Source organism: Canis lupus, chromosome 6, assembly GCF_011100685.1.
Source record: "Canis lupus familiaris isolate Mischka breed German Shepherd chromosome 6, alternate assembly UU_Cfam_GSD_1.0, whole genome shotgun sequence".
Classification (NCBI taxonomy): domain Eukaryota; kingdom Metazoa; phylum Chordata; class Mammalia; order Carnivora; family Canidae; genus Canis; species Canis lupus.
In genome coordinates this window covers 68,574,453-68,595,613 of record NC_049227.1, presented here as the reverse complement: position 1 = coordinate 68,595,613, position 21,161 = coordinate 68,574,453, and the positions used below count along the sequence as shown (strand labels likewise).

The window sequence follows — 21,161 nt, the reverse complement described above, 5'->3', positions numbered from 1 at the left end:
GAATCCTCTGTTGACTGCTTTCTTTTGGTTTTTGAAGGCTGAAATTAATATGCGTTGTTTATACTTTCAGTTCTAAGATTGTTAAGGTTGATGTGTACAATTTTTAAGTGATATGTCTTGTTTACATTGTTCAGTGGTCCATTACTATAGCATTTGAGAGGAACCATATGATTATGGTCTTAGAGGTTGTCCTGCAAATACACTAATTTTGTTCCATTTCCCTACTATCCTTGCCAATAGAATGGCTTTTGCTTTTTGTTTTATTTTTTCCTAAAGGACTTATAAGGCTGTCAACAAAATGGATTAATTCTACAGCTCTGTCATCAGAAAATGCTTGAGTCTAACAAAGAGTTATCCTTGAATTTAAAGTGCGATACTTTGTGCAAAAAATTTACTGAGAGACATCGGGTCAAAATAATCTATTCTTATCAGAATCTTTAAAACCTAGCTTCCTGGTTCATGTTGAGTGCTACATAGCACTGAGGAAATGTAGCTATGGTAAAATAACTTGCCCAGATGTAACTTTTAATGTATATTATGTATTTAATGTATATTATCAACCCAGTAATCTGTTACTAGAATGTCGTATCACTCTAGCACTGAATCATCTCCAAATATTACCCAACGAAAGCAATAGTCCATGTAATGTGTCCAATAATGAACTACGATACCAGGAACTAAAGAGTAGGATATATTTTGGAAGTGCCCTGCTGTATCTTGAGAACGGTGCTCTTTATCACGGTTCCACCCTTATTGGCTTCCAGTGGCTTCATATGCCCAAGGGATATCAAGCCTCTTTATCTCCTAAAGCCAAAGGCATTGCTTTGTCTACTTGGCCTGATCTTCACATCAGAACAGGGAGGCCATGCCTGGTTTTCCTCTTTTTCATGTGTCTTCAAACTGGCTGCAATGACCTATTTGTCTCTCTAATTCTGAGAGATATTGTTTTATAATAAATATTTTTTTCTTTTATGACTAAAAGAAACTATTCTAATTAGATGATTGGAATCAGATTGAAAGAAATACAGGAAGTTAAAAATAACAGAATGGAAGCTTGTTCCATTATGTTGAGCAATTCCTAAGACAAAAGTTCTTTACATTACTCCCTTAGGCCTTACTCTGTATTTCCCTTGGTAGCATCATCGAAAGCTTAGACCTTTCTTGAGAAAACACATACTGACAGGTAAGCAGTATCTACATAAAGGTGACTTTCCCCCTATTTAATGAAAATAACAAATAATTTAGATATTAATGTATTTCTCAATGTCGCTTTCATGTATAACACTAGATATCCTCTATTCATTCATTAATTCTCCAGGCAACATTACCAAGTGCTTGTTTTTATCATATTCTCTGTGACCCTGAAGATTCAAAATTATACCGTGACAAGAAGAAATATTCCTAAATCATCCTACAGGCTAATTCTGGATTTCCTGGACAATGAACAAGTGGGACTTGAAGATTCCCCTCTACTATCTTCATCAGTATCTAACCTGGCTTCCCACAGGGCCACAAGCTACCCAGGTACTTGCCCAGAAAACTCTTGTCAACATCTGATATCAAAATACAGACTTCCTGTCAAACAAATTAACTGATAATTTCTTCCTCTATGACTGACAGGATTGTTGTCCTACTCATCCCACCAAAAGGGAAAACAGGGCCATCTCCACTGGAAGGGACATTTGTACTTCATGTACAGAGGAGGGGCCTGGACTAGTAGCTCTCTCCTCATGGAGAGGATGTATGCCATCTTGTTTATTGTCAAACATGGGCTTGTGAATTTACCTAGATAGGTGCTTTGCAGGACACACCGTGGGAGTTTGGATCCTAGTAAAGCAGACTTGGACCTTCGTTCTCCCCTCTTATAAGTAACCCTAAGAAAGTAGCTTTTTCAGAGGGTAGCAGACTCCTGGGAGCCGAAGTAACCTGAATTTAGGTAATAACTAGCTAACATCAGAGACTGTAGGGGTTTTCAGAGGTTGTTAACTCCTCCTATTGGCGGCTGGGGTGGGAAAGAAAATCGCCTTCTGATGGGAGAAAGAGAATCTCTAATTTACGATCTCTTGCTAAGCAACCCAAAATGGATTCTCAGGTTAACTTTTAGGCAGTCCTGATTTTCATAGTACAAAACTTGACATGACATGTTATTGACTTCAATAATGCTTCAGTCAAGCAAGGATAAAGCAAACACTTAATCCAAAGAAACAATTGTCAGTAGTTGTATGAAGATTGTAGACTGTCATGAGGGTGTGGCAGGGATTGCTGGTTGCTTCCCTAGAGATATTTTTTTTCCATCTTTCCCAACAATGGTATCCTGTACTTGAGGCTGTGAACTTGGACCACCAAAATAAAAAATGCGTTTTTTTAAGTTCTTTTGCAACTGGGACTGCTGAGACTAAGTTCTGACTATCGAAGTATCAGCACAGCTTTGGATTTTGCTTTTAGAAACCTTCTTTCAATAGACTAATTTTTTCCTCCTCACTTCTATCCTGTTGCTTAATCCTGTGGTCAAAATCAGAACTCTAGCAGTTATCTTGGGCTAAGAGAAAGAGCTGCAGCCTGGTGATGGTAGAGTGGTAAACCAGAGTCATCCTTGAGGACTGTGGAGCCAAAGCTACCTCCAGAACTGGCAAAATTGGCTACTCCTAGTCCTTAATGTGAGAAAAATAACCTCCTCTTTCTCTTATGTGAGCCAGTGTTGTTTTGGGATTTACTCTTAAGTATAAATAGATGTAATCCCAATTGATAATGTTTTCAAAACTATCAATGTTGGATTTGAGAGAGCTGGAGATGAGGACAGTTTTGATACACCAGGATGAAGTCAGGGCTACCAGGGCAGTCTGCAAGTGTATTCTTTGCACCAACATAATGTTGGGTCTCCCCCTAATTTGTTTTTGACTCTTCGTTGGTGATGATCAGAGACTGTCAGCAAAGGAAGTCAGAGGTTCTGGCAGGAAGTAACATTTAGGATAAGACAGGGGGCCTTGAACCAAAAGTTAGAGAATTAAATACACATATGAATATGTGTATGTGTGTATATGTGTATTTAATTCTCTAATCTCTGGTATACATACGTATACACACGTATATGTATCTGTGTATATATGTTTGTATTGACACAAATATAGCAACTTTAAAAGTACTTATTTTCATACCAAAGTACAACAGAAATACTCAAAATTAGAATATTTATTTTCATATTATTTTTTTCACCAATATGTTGGGTCCAGAAACTGAAACAGATAGGGAAAATAAATGTTTTCTCAATACTTATTATGGGATTTTCACTTCACTGTACTATCTCTCTTCATCCTAATTCTTAGAGCATGTTGACAAATTGTAAATTAAATTAAAGAGATCCTCCTTGATTAAAACGTGAATGGTACATGAACGTCCCTCAGTGTAGCAAGTCCAGATCCAACTGATTTAACTGTTTGTGACTTTATCCTTTGAGTGTTCTGCTTAGTCTATTAAAAATAATGACAAACCTTCAAGATTTCAAAGAAATCCATAAGGATTTTGTTCAATCAGAGGGTTGCTGAAACATTTCTAGAGAGCTGACATGGTGCCTTTTATAGATTATGAAGACAGTCATTAAAAAATAAGATGGTATTTATCAGAGTAACATGAAAAAAGCATCCCAGCATGCTGTAAGTGATAATGGGAATTTTTATTAATTTATAACTATCACACAGTGTTTTTGTAACACAATCCTCAGCTTTGAGTGAAGCAAATGTGGCTTATTGATAAAGACTTTTGGTTTCTAAGTAGTTGACATCTTAAGTGAAATACTTAGAAATAATAGCTTTATCAGTAAAATTGTCAGTTCTGGTTTTCCTCTCAAATGCAATTATTAGATAATGTTAGCTTACTGGTTTTTCATAGAAAAGCAAAAAAAAAAAAAAAGATAACATTTAAATCTTTACAAGAAGTCTCTTTGCAGTTTTTACCAAGCACATTGTCTTTTGCTATATATCAACATTGATTTTGCATGATCTTTTATTTTACAATTCATAGTATCTTAGAAATGTGTTGATATTGATATGATTGATCAAAAAATAAATTTGGGGGAGAACATGAAGAAAAATTTGAAGTACATTTTTCAGTTAGAAACAAAATAGAGACTCAATCTAAAGGTCTAGTAAGGAACAAAGTAAGAATAATCTAAAAGTCTTTCCACATTATGAGTGCACATGTGTAACGAGGGCCACCGTTTCCTGTGCGCTTTCTGATTGTTAACAGAATTTAATTTCCTCATTCTCTATGTCTCCTTGACTTTATTTCTCTATTTTGATTCTTATGTGGTTTGCCTCTGTGTTGTTTTAATGTAGAATGCACCACATTAGGCAGTAAGTTCCCTCAGGGACAAACCTTGACTAGTGCAGCTATAGATAAGTAATTTTTAGTCCTATCCTAGGCTTACTCATTGCTGCCCACTATGAAAGTCTATTATGGGAACATTGTTATAGCAACAATGCCTAGAATGCCTTGACACAGGTGGCCTACTCCTGCAAATTCTCTGCAATTGTTAATTAGTTAAACAAACAAACAAAACAAAAACAAACACTTAAATTGATTTGGAGAGCAATTTCTTAGTGTTTATCAACAGCCTTCAAACTATTCTCTTTTCGACTAAGCAGTTCCCATTCTTCATGTATACACCAAAAAAAAAAAAAATAATAAAAATAAAAAATAAAAGAAAGAAACAAACACCCTTAGATGTTGACAAGTTTTATGCACTAAAGTATTTGACTGTAGCATTCAAATATTGGAAATACTTTAAAAACTCAACAGAAAGGAAATAATTAAAGAAACCATGCCACAACTGGTCATTGCTATGTTCATATAAGGTCATATAAAATTAGTGATGGTAATAGTAGAGTAAAATAGATATTTTGGTATTTTTTTGGTTAATTTCAAGGTGCTGATATAAGTCCCATTCATTTATTAAAAAAGTTTTGAATTCATAAAATAAAATGAGACTAAATACATGATACATTTCAAGTGCAATAAATTATAACTATATTATAAGTCATGGAGCAGAATTGTAAATTTATACTTTCTATTCAAATATTCATTAACATAATAAAGTATTTTCAGTGAGCCAAAAAGAATATAAAGTAAAAAGAATTGATTATAAAATATCGAAAGCAAAATATTTGATGTCTCTTTAAAAGCAAAATTTTAAGAGTGTCAATACTGTCAATGTTAACTCATGAGTATATTTTTGTGCAGATTGTTCCCTGCTGCTGAAGAAGCTTATTCTGACTCTACACAAGTCAAGAGAATGATGCAGAGACAGGCTATAAAGTAAGTCCAAATTTTATTCTAAATCTTTTATCTTCAAACATATACCACCCTTAGTTGACAGCTTTAAGAATTTTATTCTAACTCTTTCATCTTCAAGTAATACAACCCTTAGTTGACTGCTTTAAGAAGATCATTTAAAATAATATTTTAGAGTTTTTTTTTTTTTTTTTCCGACACTACAAACTTTTTATTGACGGCAAGCTGTATATTTTGTTTTTGGTATAATGAACAGTTTCCTGATTTGTCGTTTTATAAATTTTATCATGAATAAATGGAAATTTTGAGGCATACTTAACTGTATAACAATTTCAATACTGCTATGTTTGTATTCCATTTATTTGCAATGTCTTTGAAGTAGACTAAGAATTGTTCTTGAAAAAGAGTTGCAAAATCACAATACATTTGCCTATTTAGATCCACTGGCACAGAACCAACTACGCTTATAGATTAGTAATTGATTTGTTTTTCACATTAACCATATCATAGAGTCAGTGATTTTCATCTGAATAAAATAATGATACAGATTTCAGATTTTTAAAATGCCAGTGTGATGACATAATGTGAAAAAAAAAAACAGACCAGTGTATTAATTTTTAAAAACAGCCTTGAATGCCAAAAGAACTGAACACCAGGGATATTGCAAACAGCATTTTAAATATTACCTATGAAGACTATTCAACCACATGGAGAATTAATATGGCATAATTAGTAAAAAGTAAAAAAAACAGAAGAACAGAAAGATACAAAATTACATACACAATCTTATTAACAATAATAAGCACCATGTAGTAAATGTTTTTATGCACCAACCACTTTAAAGCATCTAGTGCATATAAATTCATGTAAAGTTTGAGATAACTCCATAAGCTAAACGTTCATTACCATTTTAGAAATAAAGATCTGAGGCTTAGCAAGACTAGAATGTGTTCAGTGCCATCAACTGGTGCGTGGTGGGTTCTGGATCTCATCTGATGGCCCGCGGTTACACCTGCCATATCAATGTTGTGAAAGTGGTTTGCCAGCAACCCTTAAGAGATTTGTTTAGCACTGCAAACTTAGTATGTAGAGACACATATGTAAACACGCACATAACTTTGTGTATATAAATACGTAACCTTAACGAGCACCGTATACTAGCTTAGCCATCATTTTTAGCTTGTGTCCTAATAATTGGGTATTGCATTTTGGTGAAGTAGATCTGCTTCTTCCTGTCAAAGCAACAGGAAAACAAACTTCCTCTTTCCAGAAGTGGTCTTCAGAAGTAGCCAAAGACCTTGGCCAGTTTTTGTCAGAAAAACATGAATATCAATTATGGAAAAATTAGAGTTGTTTCTACACAAAAATCACCTGGTATTCTATTAGATTAAACTATGTTCAACTTAACTCACTTACTTACTGGGAGGTCTGCTTTCTGGCTAACATCCTAACTGACTCACAAGAATATTACTGTTCAAAATCAAACATGTTACAGGAAGCAAGTTGCTTAGTGGATAGAGGTCAGAACTGAGTATATCTGGAGTTGCATTCTAAGGAAATTCCTGGCCCTATCCTTCAATGTGATTGCTGCACAACTCCCATAGAGGCAAAATCATGGCAAGTTTTAGATGTTCATAGTAAAACACTTGTTCCTTCATGTCTTGAATATTTATTGAGCACCTAATAGCAATGCACTATGCAAGGTAATGATGATGTAACAGTAAACCAGTTGAAGCTTGATGAAGCTCATGTCTTTGTTGTTTATTCTTGCCATATTTAAACTGTATCACCAGCACCTAGAACTACTACTGTCTTAGATACACCATTGAAATGTCTAAACTTCCTCTCTTTTCCTCCTCTACTTCTCAAAGAGAACAAATCTGAAATTGTGTCTACTTCTACATTTGAGTTAAGGATAATTCCATCCTAACTGTTACTTGAGACAAGCCTCAGGATCACCTTTGACTCTTCTCTCTCTCACCCAACATCTAACTTATCAGTAAATTCTGTGAGCTCTACCTTCAGAATCCATCTAGAATCATTTTACTTCTCACAGCCACCACCACCTTGACCATGGCCCAAGCCACCATCATATCTCTCCTGGATTTCTCCATAAGTTTCTTTTTTTTTTTTTAATTTTTTTTTTTATTTATTTATAATAGTCACACAGAGAGAGAGGCAGAGACACAGGCAGAGGGAGAAGCAGGCTCCATGCACTGGGAGGCCTGATGTGGGATTCGATCCCGGGTCTCCAGGATCGCGCCCTGGGCCAAAGGCAGGCGCCAAACCGCTGCGCCACCCAGGGATCCCTCCATAAGTTTCTTAATTGGACTTTCTATTCTCATCTTTGGCCTTCACATAATCAGTACTCAAGAGGAGCCAGAGTGATTTTTTAAAAATATTACTTCAATAATGACATTCCTCTGCTCAAAACCATCGAATGACAATCTATGTTCATTCAGAATCGAAGCCAAAGTTCTTCCACTGACACATAGGGCTTTATATGATCTGTACTCATTTTTACCTAACATTACCTTCTATAATTTCTCTCTCCCTCTCTACCAGTCAACTCTTAAAACACGGGCCTCATTTGGGAACTTATTCTGACAAGTCCCGCACTTGAAAATGTTTTCCTCCTAGTTTTCACATGGCTTTGTCGATCTCTCAGCACGGATACATTGCTTATGCCCTTCAGTCTAATGCTGAAACAACACCTTATAAATGAGACCCTTCCTGACTACTGAACCACACCCCTAAATTTATCACTCTTTTCTACATCCTAAATTGGGACTCTTTACTGTTGGACCCACTGCATGTGGAACAGGACCTGGTATATAACCAACACTCAATAAATATTCATAGAATGGTTAAATCAATTAATGAATCAGTAAATCCATTAAATTTGAATAGTAAATGAATAAAGACCCTGTGAATGATTAAAAGAGACAAGATCATTGCTTTCTGGAGTTCACAGTCTAGGAGGAGAGATCATGAAACAAGCAATTATATTGATATGTATGTGTAGATGTATACAGGTACACATACATAGATATAAAATATGTGTACTGATTTACATATATAGAAGCATGAATTGGATGCAATGTAGAAAATTGAGTATGTTAGTGGCCTTGCCAGGGGGCTTCCTGCTACAAATTTCTTTGTATTAGGGACCAAGGCATTTTCTGAAAGGACACTTCACCTAATAGAACAGGGCATCAGGCAGACACATTTTTGCCATTAACAAAGTTATGAAACAGTCCACAAGACCACTCTCATTTCTGACATCACCTGCAGACTTCAGGGGTTCCCTAGATCACCCTCAGGTTTGATAATTTACTAAAAGGATTCACAGAACTCATTGAAAGCTGTTAAATTCACAGTTATAGTTTATAAAGGACACAGCTTAGAATCAGTCAAAGGGAAGAGACATGTGAGACTGAGTCCGGGAGAGTTTTCTATGTGAAGCTTCTAGTTGTCCTCTCCCAAAGAAGTCAGGGATAGTGTTAACTCCTCCTAGCAATGCTATGAAAATATGCAGAGTATTGGCAAAGAGGAAAGTTCACACAAGCCTTAGTGTCCAAAGGATTTATTGGTGTTTGGTCACATGGGATGGTTGGCTGCCTATGTGACTGAATTTACTCTCCAGTTTTTTGGTTGTCAAGTTGATACTGCATAACCCGAAGTCCCTACCATACATCATATTGTTAACATAGACTGCTTGATGTGGCTCAAGCTTTCACATAAAATATACATATATATATATATCCTTTTATCAGGCAAGAATGTCTAAGATCTTAGGGAGTATCTCCCTGGAATCAAGGGCAAAGGTCAGACTTCTCTTTGAGCAAAGAAAATTCTTTACTACACACAGAACTCCATTTGTAAAAGGAAAATATTTCTTCTGAGTCTGGCATTTTTCCTGTTATTCAGATATTTATCCTAGTTCAATGCTTCTGTCTCCCCAGAACTTTGGCCATTTTCTATGTGAGAATGGGAGCAGTCATGTTTCTATAGGTCCTGTCACCCTAACCATAGTTGAGTGGAGGGTAACATGATCCAATTAAAGACCTTTCTCAGAACTTTTGAAATTGGAAGAAGGGAAAGACTAAAACCTGCCAATGCAAGGCAAAAGATATAAAATGCAGGACTTCTCGTGGACAGAGAATTCTAGTAGATGCAGCCTCTGGAGCAAAATTATGTTGATGCGAAAATTTTGGAGAATTTTTGGAGAATTTTGTAGATGAGTTTTATCAAATTTTCAAGGAACATATCATTTTAATTAATCTTATGCAAAGATTTAGAGAATAAGAGTAAAGAGGCAGCCTAGTCTATAAGCTCTATATAACATTGGAACCAAAACTAAATGAGGCTAATGCCAAAAAAATAACAGTCTGATACACCAATGTATAAAAAAAAGACCAGTTTGAGGTTAGCCCAAGAGTAAAACTTCAGATTATCTTCAAGTAAATTGACCACATTAGCTGGCTAAAGGAGAAAAAAATAACACAGTGCCCTCTATAGATATAGAAAAGGACTATTTCTTAAAATTCAATACTCATTCTTGATTTTTTAAAGAAAATATATAATAGAAAAAATGTTTAGATTAAAGCAGATATCATTATTTTGGGAAACATTAGGAATCTTTGCTTTAAAATCAGGAAAAAAGATAAAAATGACTTATTTTCACTTCTTCAAAACATTATACTGAAAGCCTGGCCAACAAAGTAAGAAAAGGAAATACAATGTATTAGGATTAAAAAGAATAAACAAAGCTGCTATTATATACTTACTGTTTTATAGCAAATGTATTAGTAGAAATGATAGATTGACAAAGTGACTAGATACAAGATCAATATATAAAAATTGATTACATTTTGCTCCAATTAAAAATACCTTTTTACACTATCAACAAAAAACCCAATGTATTCTAAAATGTGTAATATAATTTGGAAGACCTATATGGAGAATATTATGACATTTTTAAGTCTTTATAAAATGTTTAAATAGAGTGACGTAATCCTGTCACTTCTCCATAAAAATGATCTATAGATTCAATTAAACTGGAAACAGAATCTCAAGAGAGTTTTAAAAAACCCAAAATAAAATTGTCTCAACTTTGTTGGGACACGTACAGGTTGGCAACAAGAAGCTTAACAATATCAAGTACTGGTGTGGATATAGAACAAGTGAAATTTATATTTTAGTGTATCCACTTATGAAAAACAAAATCTACCCATTAGCAGTTGTATTCTTGATGTATAATTGGAGAAGCTTTTGCACATAAGACATGGGAGACAGATACAAAAATGTACATAGCAGCTCAGTTAGTAATACTAAAACTCAGTTTGTAATACTAAAAACAAACAAAAGCTAAAATACTAAAAACAAACTACTTGAATTTGTAGTTTGTAGGGAAGAGAACTGATAAGTAAACTGAAGTCTACTCACCTAAGGGAATATTTTTCAGTAGTGAATTAATGAAACAAGAAAATGAAACAAATTATTAAGTCTTAGTGTGATGACATTTTGATGGCTCCCTCCCAAATATAAACTAACTTTCTGTGCAGGGAAAGTGCTAAAACTATAAAAATCAAGAGAATCATACTAAAAAACTCAGGATAGTGTTTATTTCTGGGTGAGAGATAAAAATAAGATATATGGAAGGAATAGACAATAATGCGCGGTGGTGTCTATTTTATGCTTTATAACATATATGTTTGCTCGTGGTTTTTCATCTGTATCAAATATTTCTTCTTTAAAATAATGAATAAAAATTCATTAAATTTAAACAAAAGGATGAAGTTGCATGTGAATAATGCTTGCTGCAAATGAGAGAACTATTAAAATCATATCTTACAACTTATTTTTTCCTATACCATTGACCCATCATGTTCTCCCTCTCTTTAAAACTCTTAAAACATTTATCATAGTTCTATCCACTCAGCAGGCAGCCAGTGAATATTAATTGATGGCAATTATGACATTTATGCTTATGTTAGGTTCCGTTGTATTCTTTAGGCTGGTGTTACTTGAACAATTTGTTCTCTCATTTAACTATCCTGGGGAGATTGAATTGCAATGAGCCACACTGTTTTTCAGTCCGTGTCAATACAAGGCCCATGATTAATTACACATAAAGAAGAACTTGCTTTTAGTTCAATAAATTACACATCTGACCTTTTTATTAGAGTCCATATATTTTTAAATTAAGCACCTTTAAACTCAGAATTACAATGTGCTTTATGAATATTAACTCATTGGTTCCCATAAAATTTCAAGAGAGGCTGTTAAAATTACTACCCTAACATAACTGTAAAGATACTCATTTTTATAAATGTGTAAAATGGAAGGAAATTATCAATCAGTAGTCACAGGAGTGTTTTCAAGTATTTTTGAAAATGCATTATTAATCATTGCAAATACTTAGTTTGTACTCAGTTAAGCAAAGCAATGTTAGCATTTCTTTTTTTTTCTTTTCTTTCTTTTTTTTTTTAGTGCTAGCATTTCTTGACAGGGACATTTGATAAAATTTTATGATAAGAAAATTTAGAAAACACCATCACAGATTACTTCAACACTCAAAAATACAATACTGAAATAATGACCTCCATAGTGAAGAGGTGCCACATTCCTTGGCTAATTGCCGACGTGTTTCCTCCCAGGAGTCATACATCCACAGCTAGTGTTTAAAAGCATGAGTTTTGTATTCAGAGAGCCTGAGTTTGAATCTCACTTTTGCTGCTTACAAATTCTGTGACCTTGGGTAACTGAATCTTGGTTTTATTGGGGAACATAAAGATCAGCCTCATAGTTCTGCATTAGCCTCAGTTTCGCTATGATCATTAAATGAGATAATACATATCAAGCACACTTCTTGCATGTAGAAATTTTCAATAAATGGGAGCAATTTGCAATCATTATTTCATAATAGACCGGCAAATACTACTGTGGATTTCTTCCAGCTGGCCGTCTGTTGATAATAGATTTGACTAATGAGGAAACAGAGAAGTAATTTTAGATATAAAATCTATCCTTCTGGAATGAAATAAAATTTATCTCAAAGATTGTATTTAGGACCGAAGCCAGATAAAACTGTGAAATAGGCAAGCTGGGTCTCTATTCTAACTTTACTTTCACTCTTTCCATTCTTTTGATTTGTACCCTTGACTAGGTCCCTTGCTTCTCTCCCAAGCATCAACTACCCTTCTCTACATTTGGCACGTTATTACATCACGCAATATGTGCATATCATGCATTCATTCTTACATTAGTTAATAATAACTGAGCCTACGCAAGGCTATTTAAGCTTTTGTATCAAGACACAAGGGAGTGAATCACTTAGGGTGAAAGGATGGGACTAGATCAGTGAAGAATAGATTCTCACTCTGCGAAGCCCGTTCTATTTCTATCTCCTGGACTTTGATGAGGTAACTAGGGTACATATATCTATACCAAGGGATTGACCCTGGGATTCTCTTGACCACTTAGTGAAGCTGTCAAAGTTATTTTGTTTGCAAATGCGAATGTAACTTAATGGGCTTTGGACTGTGTGCAGCTCCACTGGCCCCCAACTTTTCTTTCCTATTCCTTCTTAGAGGGGGTAATAGAACTGTACCAACTCTGAGCATCATAGCATGTAGACTGAAAGAGGAAATGCCTGTCCTTTGTGCCCATTTATGTGTTTTTCCTAAACTTTTCTAGTACCCTGCTGTCTACAGATTCGTCCTTAATGTTGTCTAGAATGGCTTCATGCAGTCATTCCTAATGTGATGCTGTTCGAGGAATGGAAGTATCGCTTCCAGCTTGGGCAGAGGTGGGGCTGGATGCCACTCTGGGGAACCTTTTCTGTCCTGCATCACTGGCCTGGCCTGGCCAGGCTTCTCTCAGGATTTCTCGCACATTGGGAGACTTAGTTCACGTTTCTGTCATGGCATGTTAAATGTATTTTTATTATACCACGTCTAACCTGTATTCAAACTGAATATTAATGGTCTTGTCAACAAAATGTGAGCTTCTGAGAGCCTGGGCTGTGTGTTTCTCATTTCTGCACCACCCAAGGAGGTTACTTATGTCTAATGAAGTGAGTGAAAGGCTGAGGGATGGAATGTTTCCCCTTGACCAAAGCATGTTTCTATTCTGGAATTTTGTCATTTCTCAGAATTTTTTATACATATTTATCTTTAGACTTCGTCTTGAACACATGTAGCCTTAAAATAACTCTTCCTGAATGTCAACTGCTATTGATAAGAACAATGAAATGAAACAAAATAGAATGAGTAGAAAATTCTCTGCTGTTTAAGCGTTTGGATCTTGAATTTAGACTTGTATTTACTTCTAAAATTCTTGAGCAGAAGCAGAGAACAGGCAGTGAGGAGAGTCAGTACTTCCCACAAAATCAGCCAAGTGCTTCCCCAAAATGTGAGCGTACAAATGCAGAGTGAGAAAGGCAAGCCATTACCGACTGAATCAGAGTTAAATTTCCTTCCTCCCTAACTTTAACCTGATATATTCTGATAACTGTGTATTTTTCCACTTCTTCATCTTTTAAGTGATACTTTAATTTCAAAATATTAAAATCAGTAATGAAATGCTTACCAGTTTTGTAGTCATATTTTCAAACTTGCTAACTTCCTTTGCAATATATACTGTGGTTCAAACGTTTCCTCTTAAATCACTATCTCGTTCCTGATAAATTGCTGTGATAAAAGTGCTTGGTCTGGTGGGAAGAAGTGACTATTCATTTTGCTAATGTACCTCACATCTGTCATTTTCATTCCTTAAATACTTTGTCACAGTACAGAATATAAACCATACAGAGTAGGTCTATGAAGTATGTTTTCATTTTCAGAGTCACTATCTGTGATGTAATTTGGAATACTGGAATGATTAGATCAGTCTTTCTTTTCTATCACCACCAAAGAATAAGCTTACTAACTATAGAAATGTCAACTTTCATATTGCCTGATAAAATGAGCACCATTTCCAGGATTTATTTTAGAACCAGATTGCAAGGGTGGGGACTGACTCTTAGTGCCCATTTATATATGGTTCAGTAATTCTTTGAGGTTGATAAACACTACTTATTTTCTACAGACTTAGGAAAAGTGCATTTGCAGTAGGAAAAAACTGTCAGAGGAAATTTGGGTGGTGCCCTTCATTCAATTAATTTCAGACTGAGAGTATAAAAAGGAAGGAAGCAGATATCAACTTTTGAAAAAGGAATCTACAGTACCTAGCAGAGAGCTTATAAAAAAATATGCATTCAAGTACATTTTTAAATAAATGAATGTTGAGAAATGGATGGTATAAAATGGCTTTTTTTTTTTTTCCCAAAAGAAAACTTTGCTCAGCATATTAAAAAATATTTGGCAGGGAAATTCAAAAAAAGGATGTCTTTGTTAACAATATATTCTCTCTTAATCTTTCTTTTTATCAACAGATGCAGTCAAAGGAAAAGATCTAAATAAGATATCTTGTGAGTTTAGAAACAGGAGTACAGGAATCATCTTGAATATTTTCAGTAAAGTGCACATTTATAACACTTGATCTAGGAAATATTAAATAAGTCAAGATGGAAGCATTTAAAATTATTTAAAGGTTGACTGTGACTAAAGAAATTAAAATATGTGTCTACTGAAATAGACGCATAAGGGTATTTTTATTTTAATATCCCACTGAGGTTTATTTTAATATACCACTGCGGTGGTACTGGTGGTCCTGCTTAGGCCAGACTATCTATGACTTACATCCAGTCAGAAGTTTGAATGGTTGCTGAGCCATCTTCATGAGGTATATAGTAATAATACAATATGTATGTATGTATGTGTATGTGTTTTTATAATACCTAGACTGCTGGTTTTGAAAGTGGGATGTCGATACTCATACTATAAGCCATTTTAGGAGGCAAAAAAAACAGGAATTAATCAGATCTGACAGAAATTTAGCCAAAAAACAAAAGAAAAAATAAATCTTTTTGAAACACCAGTTTTACATAATATACCATCATTAATTATTAATCACTCCCAAGCATATAGGTACTGTGAAGCCATATCAGTAAGGAAACAGTAAAATATTATTCATTGCATCTTTGTTTTGTCTTTTAAAGTCAATTTTATATATGTTTATGTTATATTTAAGAGAGTAATCCTGCATGGTATTATATATAAATATACCCTTGTGGGGGAATACTAAAAAAAATGTAATGGATATGTGTGTGACTCAAATGATCGAATTTTGGAGGCAACTGATAGGCTATAGAGGTTTGATGGAGCTTCAGAACCTGGGAGGGTTTATTTATTTTTTTATTTTTTCTACATTTTTTTTCTGGGAGGGTTTAAAAAAGAGATATCAGGGAACCTCAAAACCTCCTGAAATTTTATGCAAATCTAAGCGCATGAGCTGACCTGTACATTTCTGAGGAGCCCGCAGAACCGTCATGACATTATCATGGAAAACAGTGACTCATTTTCACTTAAAAACAGCCACATGTTATCAATCCCTTATAGATTCAGACTGAAAAATATTTAAATATATTGGAAACAAATATTTGGTATATATTAAAAAGTCTGAGTAAATTTTTAATAAATTGGATTTATTGCGAAATAAATAAGCCTCCGGAGAGTGACACAGGTTGCAAAAATATATAATTATACCAATTGGCTGAAATGCATCAAATAACAGGTGTGAAAACTGATAGCAAAAACGATATTTAATAGAAATTCATATGGTAGCATTTCACTTTTTTTTTCTTTTCCATTTAGTCATCAAAAATACGTGATAGTATGAAATGAAAACAGATGCAATGAGTTTCCACCTGGCTTCTGCCAAGTTTCATCTCCTCAGGGCCTCCTCCTCCTCCTCCTCCTGAGGAGGTCCAGAACCCATTCCTGGGAGCAGGACTGAAATCTGCAGGGTCTGTGAATCACTTCTTGGTTCTGCCAACTGCCCAACTGCTCATGTGCAGGAGTACCAGGCGGTGGAGGCCAGGTTTCTTTATGGGGGCATCAGGATTATTTTCCTTCCCTACCTCTCCCCTCCGCTTCCATTTCCCACCCTGTCATCTTGCAGGTCTCCCTCCCTCCATTCCTTTCAGTTCACTTTGCAACTTAGAAAATTATAATGCTCTCAAAAGCGTCATCATAATATTTCATTTTCATAAAGTGTATAAAAAAGGGAGATATGCAATACATATGCTGATTATACTCTGACTTAAAAAGACAATGTCATTTTTCTCAAATAAGGAATGGAGTCCACCCAGGAGTAAGTTTTAAAGTTGTACTAGAAAAATTTAATTTTTAGCAAACCATAGTCCTTCCTCAGTCTATATGCTAATAATCTTTGGTAGTTAAATGCGGTTACTTCCGGGAGGCCTGGTGGCTCAGTGATTGAGCATCTGCCTTTGGTTCAGGGCATGATCCTGGGGTCCTGGGATCGAGTCCCATGTCAGGCTCCCTGCATGGAGCCTGCTTCTCCCTCTGCCTGTGTCTCTGTCTCTCTGTCTCTCTCATGAATATGTAAGTAAAATCTTAAAAAAAAAATTATGTTACTTCCTATCACTCAGCCAAAAAGAAAAAAAAAAAAAGGAAATCTACAAGTTGTCATAACCTTCTTATCTAATTGAGGTTATTGAGAGAAGTGAATAGGTTTCACTGTATATTAAAGATGTGTGGTACAACTCAGCTACCTGTATTTCATTCTAATATAGTATTTTTCACAGGAAATCAGTACTAGAGATGAAAGAAAATTTTCAAGAGTTAGCGTTTAAATGTCTTTGACATATAAATGATACACAATCTCTATCACTGTATTTCAGATTTTATAAACTGCAGCAAATCTGAAGACATACTGTGGAACATGGAAATTCCGGAACAGAGCTATAGATCAAGTTGCTAAAATATTTATTTACAGAGTATCTTCAAGCAAATGATTACTTTTTATCAAATCAAGGAAATATTAATATATCTAAAAGCAATTAGTATTAATAGCATGAACACCTTTCTATAAGTGAATGAATTGGCTTTATAATAAAATATGAATATGATTAAATTTGATTCTAATAAATGATAGAGGTTTTGCAATTAGAATGTGATTTATTTACTCATATTTGAACACAGGGAAAATGAATACTTTTAAATATTATAATTATATGTATTTTGCAGTTTTGATATACTATTTAAAATGCAAGTATAACCCACTAAAGACAGATGCCTAATACCTAAAAACTTAAACATTTTCCCACTATTTGCTAAAAATATTTAATGAAGAGTAAACAAGCAAGGTTAGTTTCCTTGTTTTTATGTAGTAATATACAGAAGAGAACATTTTAATCTTTATATATTGAACATTCCGATCTATTCTATAACTTATGGGAAATTTTATTGTTAATGGAAATCAAAATACTCTATGATCAATGATTTATCTTTCATTTTTGAGAAAATGGCTTATAAAAATCCTGAAAAACTCTTTTTCTTGGGATGAAAAAATCTGGATTCTAGCCCCAGTTGAGCATCTTAGGTTTCCGTCCATGACACATTTAGCATTAGTTTTTTGACCTGTAAAATGGGGATAGTAAAGTCTGTTCTGGCTTCCTTGTTGCTTATTTTTTGGTTGGGGAACGTGGTCGAAGAGGATCATTTAATGTAATGGATATGAAATAATGTTTCACTGAATAAGTACAATTTACCATTTGGATTATTATATTATTAGTAAGTTATGAAATTATTAATTTCTGATTCTGACAGTTAATATAGAAATTTATTACTGGGTAGAAATTTGGTACCTAAAATCCAATCCATTCATATATTGTACAGATCAAGAGAAACTGATTCCAGGATTTGTTGAGTGAGTAGATCTTAAAATTCTTGATTTACTTCATTCACTTTATTATGAGATATCAACTTTCTTAATTCATTATTTTATTATTATCAACAGATTTCTCTTAAGATTCAATTCTCTGATAAATCTAGACATTTTATTTGGCTTTGGGGGTTGGTTTTACTCCCCAAAATGCGTTAAGGCTGCGTGAAAATGTATCTGGTTAAATTGGCCAAAAACATACTAATCATCACCATCAGCACAGTAATCCATTATATTCATATACAGCTTTATCTGGCAGTGTACTTTACATTTATGACTTCAGCCAATCATCACAAAAATAGTACAGGACAGAAATTTTGGAGAGTGTCAATGCTTTGTCCAAAAATCTTTTATTCAGCAAAAATTTTTTTTTAGGTTAAATTTACTGCTCTCCAACCACATAAAAAAAATAGAAGCTGAGAATTTTTAAGCAAATTAATTTAAAATGTTGAAATATTATTTTATAGGTACACTGTAATATGATTAAAATATTAGTAATTCCCCCCAAAATCCAATAGTGTCTTGTCTAACTTAATTTCCCAGAAGTTGTTCTTAGCTCTTACCTACTCTCTATTCCATCATGTTGTGTTGGACCCTACTGTCAGCATTATGGGTAGGTAGTTCCTAAAGAAACGTTTGGCACAGACATGACATTATAAAAATGAGGATACTGTTTGACCCTGCAGGAACTTAATTTTGGAAAAGGCTGGGAACTTGACACTTTATGCTTTTATCCTTTTATTCAATTTAATACTAATATCATCCTATCAAATAGCCTGGGCAGATTTTTCTACTGTTGCATTTGAATGATGTTTTATGAAGTGTTAGCTTTACAGCAAGTGGAGTGTTGTTATGAGAATTATATTGGTTCTTCTTGTGATTTATTAGAGCAACTGAAAAACTCTGCTGCCCTCTTTAAGGTACACAGCATTTGAATTTTTGCTCCTAGAAATGGTTTCGGCTGCGTAATAAGAGATATACAATTCTCTCTCCATGGGGGAAAGCGCCAAACAAATGACAGGTATGACACTAAATAAATATTCACAGCATTTGAATCCTAAATGATTTAGTTTTGAGTAGCAATCAAGTTATGTTGTCAAAAGAAATGTCATTCCACAATGATGAATTCTTAATCTTTGAGTCTTTCTAAATCCCTTCCCTTTCAACCTGAATTTTAACTTAAAGAGATTTTGAATGCGAATAAAAATGTGTCCAAATTTATTATCAGGGTCTACATTTTACACATGATTTTCTGAGCGTAAGTTGTTTTTAGAGATCAAAATGATGGTGGAAAATAATTTTCTCTTTTCTGTTGCATAGTGAAGTAAAAATAAGATCATTTGTTATGACAAAATACCAGCAGTGTAACTTTATAACATTACATTATATTTAATTGCTTTGCCCAACTGTGAATAGGTTTTGGGGCTATGTATAAAATAATTGCTTAATTAATTCTTTAAACAAAAACAGCTATTTTTTTTGTAGAAAAACTGCCCTTTCTATATTTTTTACATGAGTTTGATTTACTAATAATTTCATTTAAAAAACTATTTGAGATAGTGGACATTTCAAAAATCAGATACAATACTTATGAGGAATTGTTTCATATTTACCTGTTGGAAGAACCAGATATATTTATGACAATAATTCAATTCTCATTTGCCTAGGTTATAGACTATATTTTTATTTTGTTTTGCTGTTATAATACTTAGCTTTCTTCCTGTCCGCTACTGAAGAATGAAACAGAAAACATTATTAGAGTAGTGTAAAATTTAGGTGTTCTTTATTAAAACACACTACTGTTACTCAAAGTTTTGTTATTTTCAAAAGAAACCAACACAATATATTTTTATAGGGATTAAATACAATCTCTGAGTGAGCAAGAAAATGTTGCATATGGCAGTGTCTTAAATAGGAAACTCTCTTGTTGTGGAGATGTTTCTAAAAAAGAGCCACAGCTTGGATTTAATAGTCTCTTCAGACACAGCTGAGGATATTTTCAGAAACGTATCAGTCTTACAGTTCTGAGAAAGCGTTGTTACTAGTTCTTTGGAAGAGCTACAATCCCAATCCTAGATGGAATTAAACTCATCAGATTACTCATGTAGAACAAGCGTGCGTGCGTGCGCACTTGCACGCACACACTTTAAAACTTTAAATGCTGATCATCATCAGAAAGTATGTTCAGGAAAAACTACTGTTGGGTTATTCTAAAATTCATGGTCTTTTCTCTGGAATAAAGTCTAGGAAGATAAAAAACGATCTGACATTTTTAAAACATTTTGAGAATCAGCTAGGGCAGACTATGTTAAAGTTTTTGTTAAAGTGTAGAGCAAGAACAAGGACAGATGGTGTAATTTACTACATAATTGTAATAACTTATGCTTGTATACTCCATTATGGCTTTCCTGCTTTGTTTCCCAATTAGACATCTCATGGCAGTGGTATATAAACAAAGCATTTTTTGCCTTTTTCAGATGAAGAAACTATGTTCAAAACTTTGCTTAAACGTTAAGCTGGAACTTAAACCCAAATCAGAGTTGAGTATGTTTTTTTATTCATACTACACTCATATACAGTATTCTCATTTTGCTTTGAAGTTCTTTTCATGGAGAATGAACATGAGCCATGACCTCAGGTCCCACTGACCCTCTGTTCGATAAGTCCTCAGGGTCCTCATTTGTAAGAGGGGATTGTTAAGTTCTTTTCATGGAGAATGAACATGAGCCGTGACCCCAGGTCCTACTGACCCTCTGTTCGATGAGTCCTCAGGGTCCTCATTTGTAAGAGGGGATTGACACTCATGAGCATCTTCAGCCACGCCCCACTCTCCCATCTAAAAAGGGAAGATGATTTTCAACCCAGAAGGCATGCAATAATGATCAAAGGACATCTTGTAGAGACAAGATACAGAGAAGTCTCTGAGATTTTCCAAAGGACTTTGCATAAGTTAAGGGGTCATGGTTTTGAAAAATCATATTTCTCAAGCCTAAAATAATGATAGAATAATGGAGGTGTAA

The 21,161-nt window shown here is 34.3% G+C and overlaps 1 long non-coding RNA gene across 1 annotated transcript; it reads left to right on the top strand.

The window, feature by feature from the left end:
• The first annotated feature begins 882 nt into the window (after positions 1–882).
• Positions 883–17,232, top strand: LOC119872370. Its single transcript, XR_005360467.1, has 3 exons — positions 883–1,524; positions 5,236–5,310; positions 17,099–17,232. It is a non-coding gene; the product is annotated as an uncharacterized LOC119872370 (long non-coding RNA).
• Positions 17,233–21,161: the final 3,929 nt, after the last annotated feature.